Genomic DNA, 8,050 nt, shown 5'->3' on the forward strand with positions numbered 1-8,050 from the left:
ATGTCTTGCTGTCTGGTCTATGTAATTTTGTTTACAGTCCTCACATGGAATTTAGTAGACTCCAGAGAGAGAGAGAGAGAGAGAGAGAGAGAGAGAGAGAGAGAGAGAGAGAGAGAGAGAGAGAGAGAGAGAGGGAGAGAGAGCTTATTTTGATATTTGACTCATAAAAATTTTATCCGTGTCTCTGACAGTGCACAATGTAACAACGTCATAACATTTCTCCCATTATTAACACAGCTGAGCTCAAGAACACACAACAGCACATTAAATGCTGTCTCTCCATTTCATTCTCTAAGCCGCTTTCTACTCTCACATCCCCACGTAAAACACGGCGTTTACATTTAACCCCCTTCTGAAAAAAAAATGCGTTTTATAAGAGAATAGTGTGTGGTAGGAGGAGTTTACTTTGTCAAAAATACCTTAATCCTCGGTCTTATTCTTGCAGTTATCCATTGTTCTGTGGGGTGTCCACTGGGGATACAACTATTGCAAACACACTCCTTTCCCCGGGGGTACCAAAATTCACAAGCACTCCTCCTTGGGAATAAGATTATTACACAAGCACTTCCCCAGTCTGATACCACTATTGCAAGTTCCACGGGGATACCACCATTATACAAGCACTCCCACTGAGGAGCACCACTATTACACAATCACAATCTACCACCCCTAGCTCTGTCATTACACAGCCAGATCCCACTACCCTCAGGCAACCATCATTACTCAACAAAACTCTTTACTTAAAAAATACCGCTATGATTCACCCAAATTCACTCACCCCTCGGCTTACCGCTTATGCACAAGCGGACCTCTCATTCACCTATTCCATTACGCGTCGCGTTAAGTATATTTTCATAAAGATTTGAGGTAATTGTGTGCTTAATATGAATATTTTAGCCGAGTTATCATTGGTTTAATATGTCGAGCTCGTTTAATAAACCTGATTCGTTTAATGAACCGGGTTCATTTAATGTACCGAGTTCGCTTAACAAGTCGAGTTCGTTTTTACCAGGTATCATTATGTAGGGTTCATTAATTTGAAGTTAATTTCAAGGGTCAGTTAATTTGAAAGATTCGTTAATTTGACGGGTTCGTTAATTTGAAGGGTTCGTTAATTTGACGGTTCGTTAATTTGAAGGATTCGTTTACTAGGCCGGATTCGCTTATTATTACGGGTTGGTCCATTTCATATGATGGGACTCGTTTAATATGCAAATTTCGTTTTATACTCCAAAGCCGTTTTATCTGAGAGTTCGTTAACCTGACCTAAAAAAAAAAAAATCTTTGCCTGGAAAGGTAAAAGGCACGAGGCAGGTGTCTGACCCGAAGGGATTAAAAGCTCAGGGGATACAATACTGGTGGAAGAGGGAGGGATATATGAAAGGTGAGTAGAAAGGAAGAGTAGGAGTTAAAGAGGGAGGGATAAAGGAGGGAAGGACATAAGGTAGGATAAGAGTGAGTGCGTGTGTGTGTGTGTGTGAGAGAGAGAGAGAGAGAGAGATAGATAGATAGATAGAGAGAGAGAGAGAGAGAGAGAGAGAGAGAGAGAGAGAGAGAGAGAGAGGAGGATATCCTAGAAGATCGGCACACAGAAGCTGTCAAAGGAATTACTGAGCCATAATTTCGTACAAAACTTCTGGCCTTCAAGAATAAATATCACAATACCAGTGGAGGAACGTTTCACTCGCGACATGCTAATGGTCCAGGATCGACCAAAACGTCATCAAGATGGAATGAAAAATCTTCAGGACAGACCGAAACGTCTAGTTTCCATTTCCAATTTGTGAGTAAATTATTTCCTGGAATTAAGTGCACACACACACACACACACACACATACACACACACACACACACACACACACACACACACACACACACACACACACACTTTCCTTCAAAAACCCCAGAATTTCTACTGTTCTCAATGTTTTTTTTTTCTATAGAAGTTAATTTGCAGTGGCACCAGCGTCATCCGTCGCCCCAGAGACCCTGGCACACTACAGTAATGAGAAATGAAATGGTAGGTCCATAGTTATTTTCTGACACGGACAAATTGGTTCGTGCGACAAGTTTGAGGTGATGTGGAGGTAAGAGGAGGTAAAAATGAGGAATGAAGAAGAGGAGAAAGAGGAGGAGGGAGGAGGAGAAGGAGGAGGAAAAGAAGACTAAAAAATAGAGGAAGAAAAAACATCAAAAGCAATACAGCAAGAAAGCAGAACAAGGAAAATAAGGAAAAGAAAAGGATAACAAAAGGAAGAAAAGAGACAAAAAAGAAGAGAAAGAGGAAGACGAACACGACGACGATTACTTTCATCAGGAGTATTAATCCATAAATAACCCACATTACTCGACCATTTACTGTGTATCTACTAACGGCCTGGTGAAGAGAGACAGCAAGCGTAGGGCGACTATTATCCATGTAGGTATTTATTGTTAGAGGAGCAGAGGCAGCCAGAAGTCAGGTGAACCTAACCTAGATTAAATCTAGCTTAGATTAAATCAGCTTAGACTGTGACAAGATACACACACTGAACAAGATAACTCACTTTTCATTTGAAGGATAGAATAAACATTCAGTCAGTTGCGCAGACAATGAAGCGTCCTACGAACGAATGTACTTATAGGGGAGGGAAAACTGGAGCACTTTATCCAGTGTGGTGACACTGGAGTACCTTTGTAGCTATGCTGTGGTTTGAGTGGCTATTGGTGACGAGAGAGTAAAGAGTGTTTTGGCTTGCCAAGTGCTGAGCGCGTCAAATCCGGTGGTCCACATTGGTCTCAGACCGGGCCGCGGGGGCGTTGACCCCCGAAATCCTCTCCAGGTATACTCCAGGTATTTGTTAGGTCCAATGTTGCTCATAATATACATATACGACATAGATGAAGGAATAAATAGCGAAATAAGCAAGTTTACCGATGATACCAAAATAGGCAGTCAGATTAATTCTGATGAGGACACCAGAGCGCTACAAGACCAGAATAGAGTGATGCGGAGGTCGGAGAAGTGGCAGATGCAGTTTAATTAGACAAATGCAAAGTTCTGTGTTTTGGAAAAGAAAACAATGCCATTTAAAAAGCAAACAATGTAGATCCTAATCACTCTAAATGCTAAAAAGATTTAGGAGTTCTGGTTAGCAATAATCTAAAGCCAAGACAATAGTAAGTGTTCCCAGTGTATATATAACAGGAGGCCTAAACTCTATATATCATTGGTTAGGCCTCATTTAGATTATGCTGCTCATTTCTGGTTACCGTATTGCGGAATGGACATAAATGCGTTGGAAAATGTACACAGAAGAATGACGAAGTTAATCCCATGTATCAGAAGTCTTTCTTACGAGGATAGACGGAGGGTCCTAAATCTGCACTCCCTCTCAAAAAAAAAAAAAAAAAGGCGTAGAATTAAGGGGGAATATGATTGAGGTAAATAAAAAAACAGGAATGAGTTCTTATAGGAAAAATTTAGATGATTGTTCTGCTTTCATTTTTTTTTCTTTTGACCATACACGTGGACCACACTGCAGCAATATGGAATGAAAACACTTATTTAACTTTATTAACATATTTATGTGGAAGCAGTAAACCCGTAAGAGTCATACAGCGTTTACAGAATAGTGAGTAAACTGGTTTGATTCTAGGATCGAATGGATAGGTTTAATTCTTGGGATCAAGAGTACCAGCTTTCAACATGACTTCAATGACATATTTAAGAGAAACGTAATTTTGTAGTAAATATAACACATTTATTTCTATTGAAACACGATAAAAGTGAGAAGTTGACCCAGATTTTCTGAAAAGTCCCCATAGAATCACTTAAGTGTTTCTGAAAATCTCTACGAAACACTAGTGAGAAAGTTCAAACAAAGTTTCCAGGGTATCTGTTTCAATTAGTTAAATTCGACAAACTACTGATTTAGAGAAACTTGGGCCGCTAAGCGTCGTCTAAAACAAAACTAGGTTACTTTCTCACTGAATTGTCTAAGTGTCATTAGCGATCTTCAAAGGATTTTGCTACTGTGTGCTTTGTATCATTGACGGCTACGCCATACTTCAAATTCAAGTAATATGCATATATGTTTCAAATTTTGCGTCAAAGTGGCTGTCTCTCTCACTATTAATGCCTGCAGTCACATTAGCTTTTGAAGTATGCTGACTATGTTTATCTTGCACGTATTAAGAAATACATTTGTTTACCTTTCTTTGTGTGTGTGTGTGTGTGTGTGTGTGTGTGTGTGTGTGTGTGTGTGTGTGTGTGTGTGTGTGTGTGTGTGTGTGTGTGTGTGTGTGTGTGTGTGTGTGTGTGTGCGTGTGTGTGTACTCACCTAGTTACTCACCTAGTAGAGGTTGCAGGGGTCGAGTCCAAGCTCCTGGCCCCGCCTCTTCACTGGTCGCTACTAGGTCACTCTCCCTGAACCGTGAGCTTTATCATACCTCTGCTTAAAGCTATGTATGGATCCTGCCTCCACTACATCGCTTCCCAAACTATTCCACTTTCTGACAACTCTGTGGCTGAAGAAGTACTCCCTAACATTCCTGTGATTCATCTGTGTCTTCAACTTCCAACTGTGTCCCCTTGTTGCTGTGTCCCATCTCTGGAACATCCTGTCTTTGTCCACCTTGTCAATTCCTCTCAGTATTTTGTATATCCTTATCATGTCCCCCCTGTACTCACCTAATTATATTCACCTAATTGTGGTTGCAGGGGTCGAGACTCGGCTCCTGGCCCCGCCTCTTCACTGGTCACTACTAGGTCCTCTCCCACTCTGCTTCCTGAGCTTTGTCATACCTCTTCTTAAAACTATGTATGGTTCCTGCCTCCACTACTTCACTTGCTAGGCTATTCCACTTCCTGACGACTCTATGACTGAAGAAATACTTCCTAACGTCCCTGTGACTCATATGAGTCTTCAGCTTCTAGTTGTGACCCCTTGTTTCTGTGTCCCCTTTCTGGAACATCCTATCTCTGTCCACCTTGTCTATTCCCCGCAGTATCTTGTATGTCGTTATCATGTCTTCCCTGACCCTGTGTGTGTGTGTGTGTGTGTGTGTGTGTGTGTGTGTGTGTGTGTGTTAAATGTACGCGGAATGACACAGTTATCGAAACTTACCAATCTGCACGGGGTTAAGCAGGATTCCCTGCTAGCCAGTGTCCACGGGAGAGATGTGAATGTCCTATCCTAAGTAAAGAATCGTCTCACACTGGCGATTCTCGTGGTAAGACGAAAGCCAGAGAAGCATGTGCTTTCGAATCTTTAATTGCACGTCATTTTTTTTTTTACCCTGAAGTCTGGGAGTGAGCATTAAGAGCCAATAGTAGTAGTGAAGACTCGAGACCATCTCTGAATTGATTCATTAAATGCATCCAGGTGAATTCACGCACCCACATCATGTACACACACACACAAAAAAAAATACACACACACAAACATACACTCACGCACACAGACACACACACACACACATACACACACACACACACACACACACACACACACACACACACACACACACACACACACACACACACACACACACACACACACACACACACACACACACACACACACACACACACACACACACACACAGGAAGACAGCAGCGAGTCATGGTACATGGCGAGGTGTCAGAATGGGCACCTGTGACCAGCGTGGTCCCACAGGGGTCAGTCCAGTGCTGTTTCTGGTATTTGTGAACGACATGACAGAAGGAATAAACTCCGAAGTGTCCCTGTTTGCAGATGACGTGAAGCTGATGAGAAGAATTCATTCGATCGAAGACCAGGCAGAAGTACAAAGGGATCTGGACAGACTGCAGACCTGGTCCAACAATTGGCTCCTGGAGTTCAACCCCACCAAGTGCAAAGTCATGAAGATTGGGGAAGGGCAAAGAAGACCGCAGACGGAGTACAGTCTAGGGGGCCAGAGACTACAAACCTCACTCAAGGAAAAAGATCTTGGGGTGAGTATAACACCAGGCACATCTCCTGAAGCGCACATCAACCAAATAACTGCTGCAGCACATGGGCACCTAGCAAACCTCAGAACAGTATTCCGACATCTTAATAAGGAATCTTTCAGGACCCTGTACACCGTGTACGTTAGGCCCATATTGGAGTATGCGGCACCAGTTTGGAACCCACACCTAGCCAAGCACGTAAAGAAACTAGAGAAAGTGCAAAGGATTGCAAAAAGACTAGTCCCAGAGCTAAGAGGTATGTCCTACGAGGAGGGGTTAAGGGAAATCGACCTGACAACACTTGATGGCAGGAGAGATAGGGGGGACATGATAACGACATACAAAATAGACAGGATGTTCCAGAGATGTGACACAGCAACAAGGGGACACAGTTGGAATTTGAAGACACAGATGAATCACAGGGATGTTAGGAAGTACTTCTTCACCCACAGAGTAGTCAGGAAGTGGAATAGTTTGGGAAGCGATGTAGTGGAGGCAGACTCCATACATAACTTTAAGCTGAGGTATGATAAGTGACCTAGTAGCGACCAGTGAAGAGGTGGGGCCAGGAGCTTGGAATCGACCCCTGCAACCTCAACTAGGTGAATACAACTAGGTGAGTACACACACACAAGCACACGTACGGGTCCAAGAGCTATGAATCGACCCCTGCAACCACATATAGGTGAGTACATTTTCACACCAAGAGTCATAAACGTCAATCACTGTCACACAAAAGTAATGCACGTCAATCATTTTATAACCTAACTGATAAAAAAAAGGGGGGGGGATGTCAAGTGCCCGTGACAACTAGTAACTAGCCACTTCATCAACCTGACCTCTCACACTCACATCATCAACCTGCCCTCTCACACTCATATCATCAACCTGCCCTCTCACACTCATATCATCAACCTGCCCTCTCACACTCACATCATCAACCTGTCCTCTCACACTCATATCATCAACCTGCCCTCTCACACTCAAAACATCAACCTGCCCTCTCACACTCACATCATCAACCTGTCCTCTCACACTCAAAACATCAACCTGCCCTCTCACACTCACATCATCAACCTGACCTCTCACACTCACATCATCAACCTGACCTCTCACACTCACATCATCAACCTGACCTCTCACACTCACATCATCAACCTGACCTCTCACACTCACATCATCAACCTGCCTTCTCATACTCACATCATCAACCTGTCCTCTTATACTCACATCATCAACCTGCCCTCACACACTCACATCATCAACCTACCCTTTCACACTCACATCATCAACCTGCCCTCTCACACTCACATCATCAACCTGTCCTCTCATACTCATATCATCAACCTGCCCTCACACACTCACATCATCAACCTGCCCTCTCACACTCACATCATCAACCTGCCCTCTCACACTCACATCATCAACCTGCCTTCTCACGCTCACATCATCAACCTGCCCTCTCACTCACATCATCAACCTGCCCTCTCACACTCACATCATCAACCTGCCTTCTCACACTCACAGCATCAACTTGCCCTCTCACACTCACATCATCAACCTGCCCTCTCACACTCACATCATCAACCTGCCCTATCACACTCACAGCATCAACTTGCCCTCTCACTCACATCTTCAACCTACCCTCTCACACTCACATCATCAACCTGTCCTCTCATACTCATATCATCAACCTGTCCTCTCATACTCACATCATCAACCTGCCCTCACACACTCACATCATCAACCTGCCCTCTCACACTCACATAATCAACCTGTCCTCTCACACTCACACCATCAACATGCCCTCTCACACTCACATCAACCTGCCCTCTCACACTCACATCATCAACCTGCCCTCACACACTCACATCATCAACCTGCTCTCTCACACTCACATCATCAACCTGTCTTCTCACACTCACATCATCAACCTGCCCTCTCACACTCACATCATCAACCTGCCCTCTCACACTCACATCATCAACCTGCCCTCTCACACTCACATCATCAACCTGCTCTCTCACACTCACATCATCAACCTGCCCTCTCACACTCACATCATCAACCTGCCCTCTCACACTCACATCATC

This window comes from Cherax quadricarinatus, chromosome 45, assembly GCF_038502225.1.
Source record: "Cherax quadricarinatus isolate ZL_2023a chromosome 45, ASM3850222v1, whole genome shotgun sequence".
NCBI classification, from domain to species: domain Eukaryota; kingdom Metazoa; phylum Arthropoda; class Malacostraca; order Decapoda; family Parastacidae; genus Cherax; species Cherax quadricarinatus.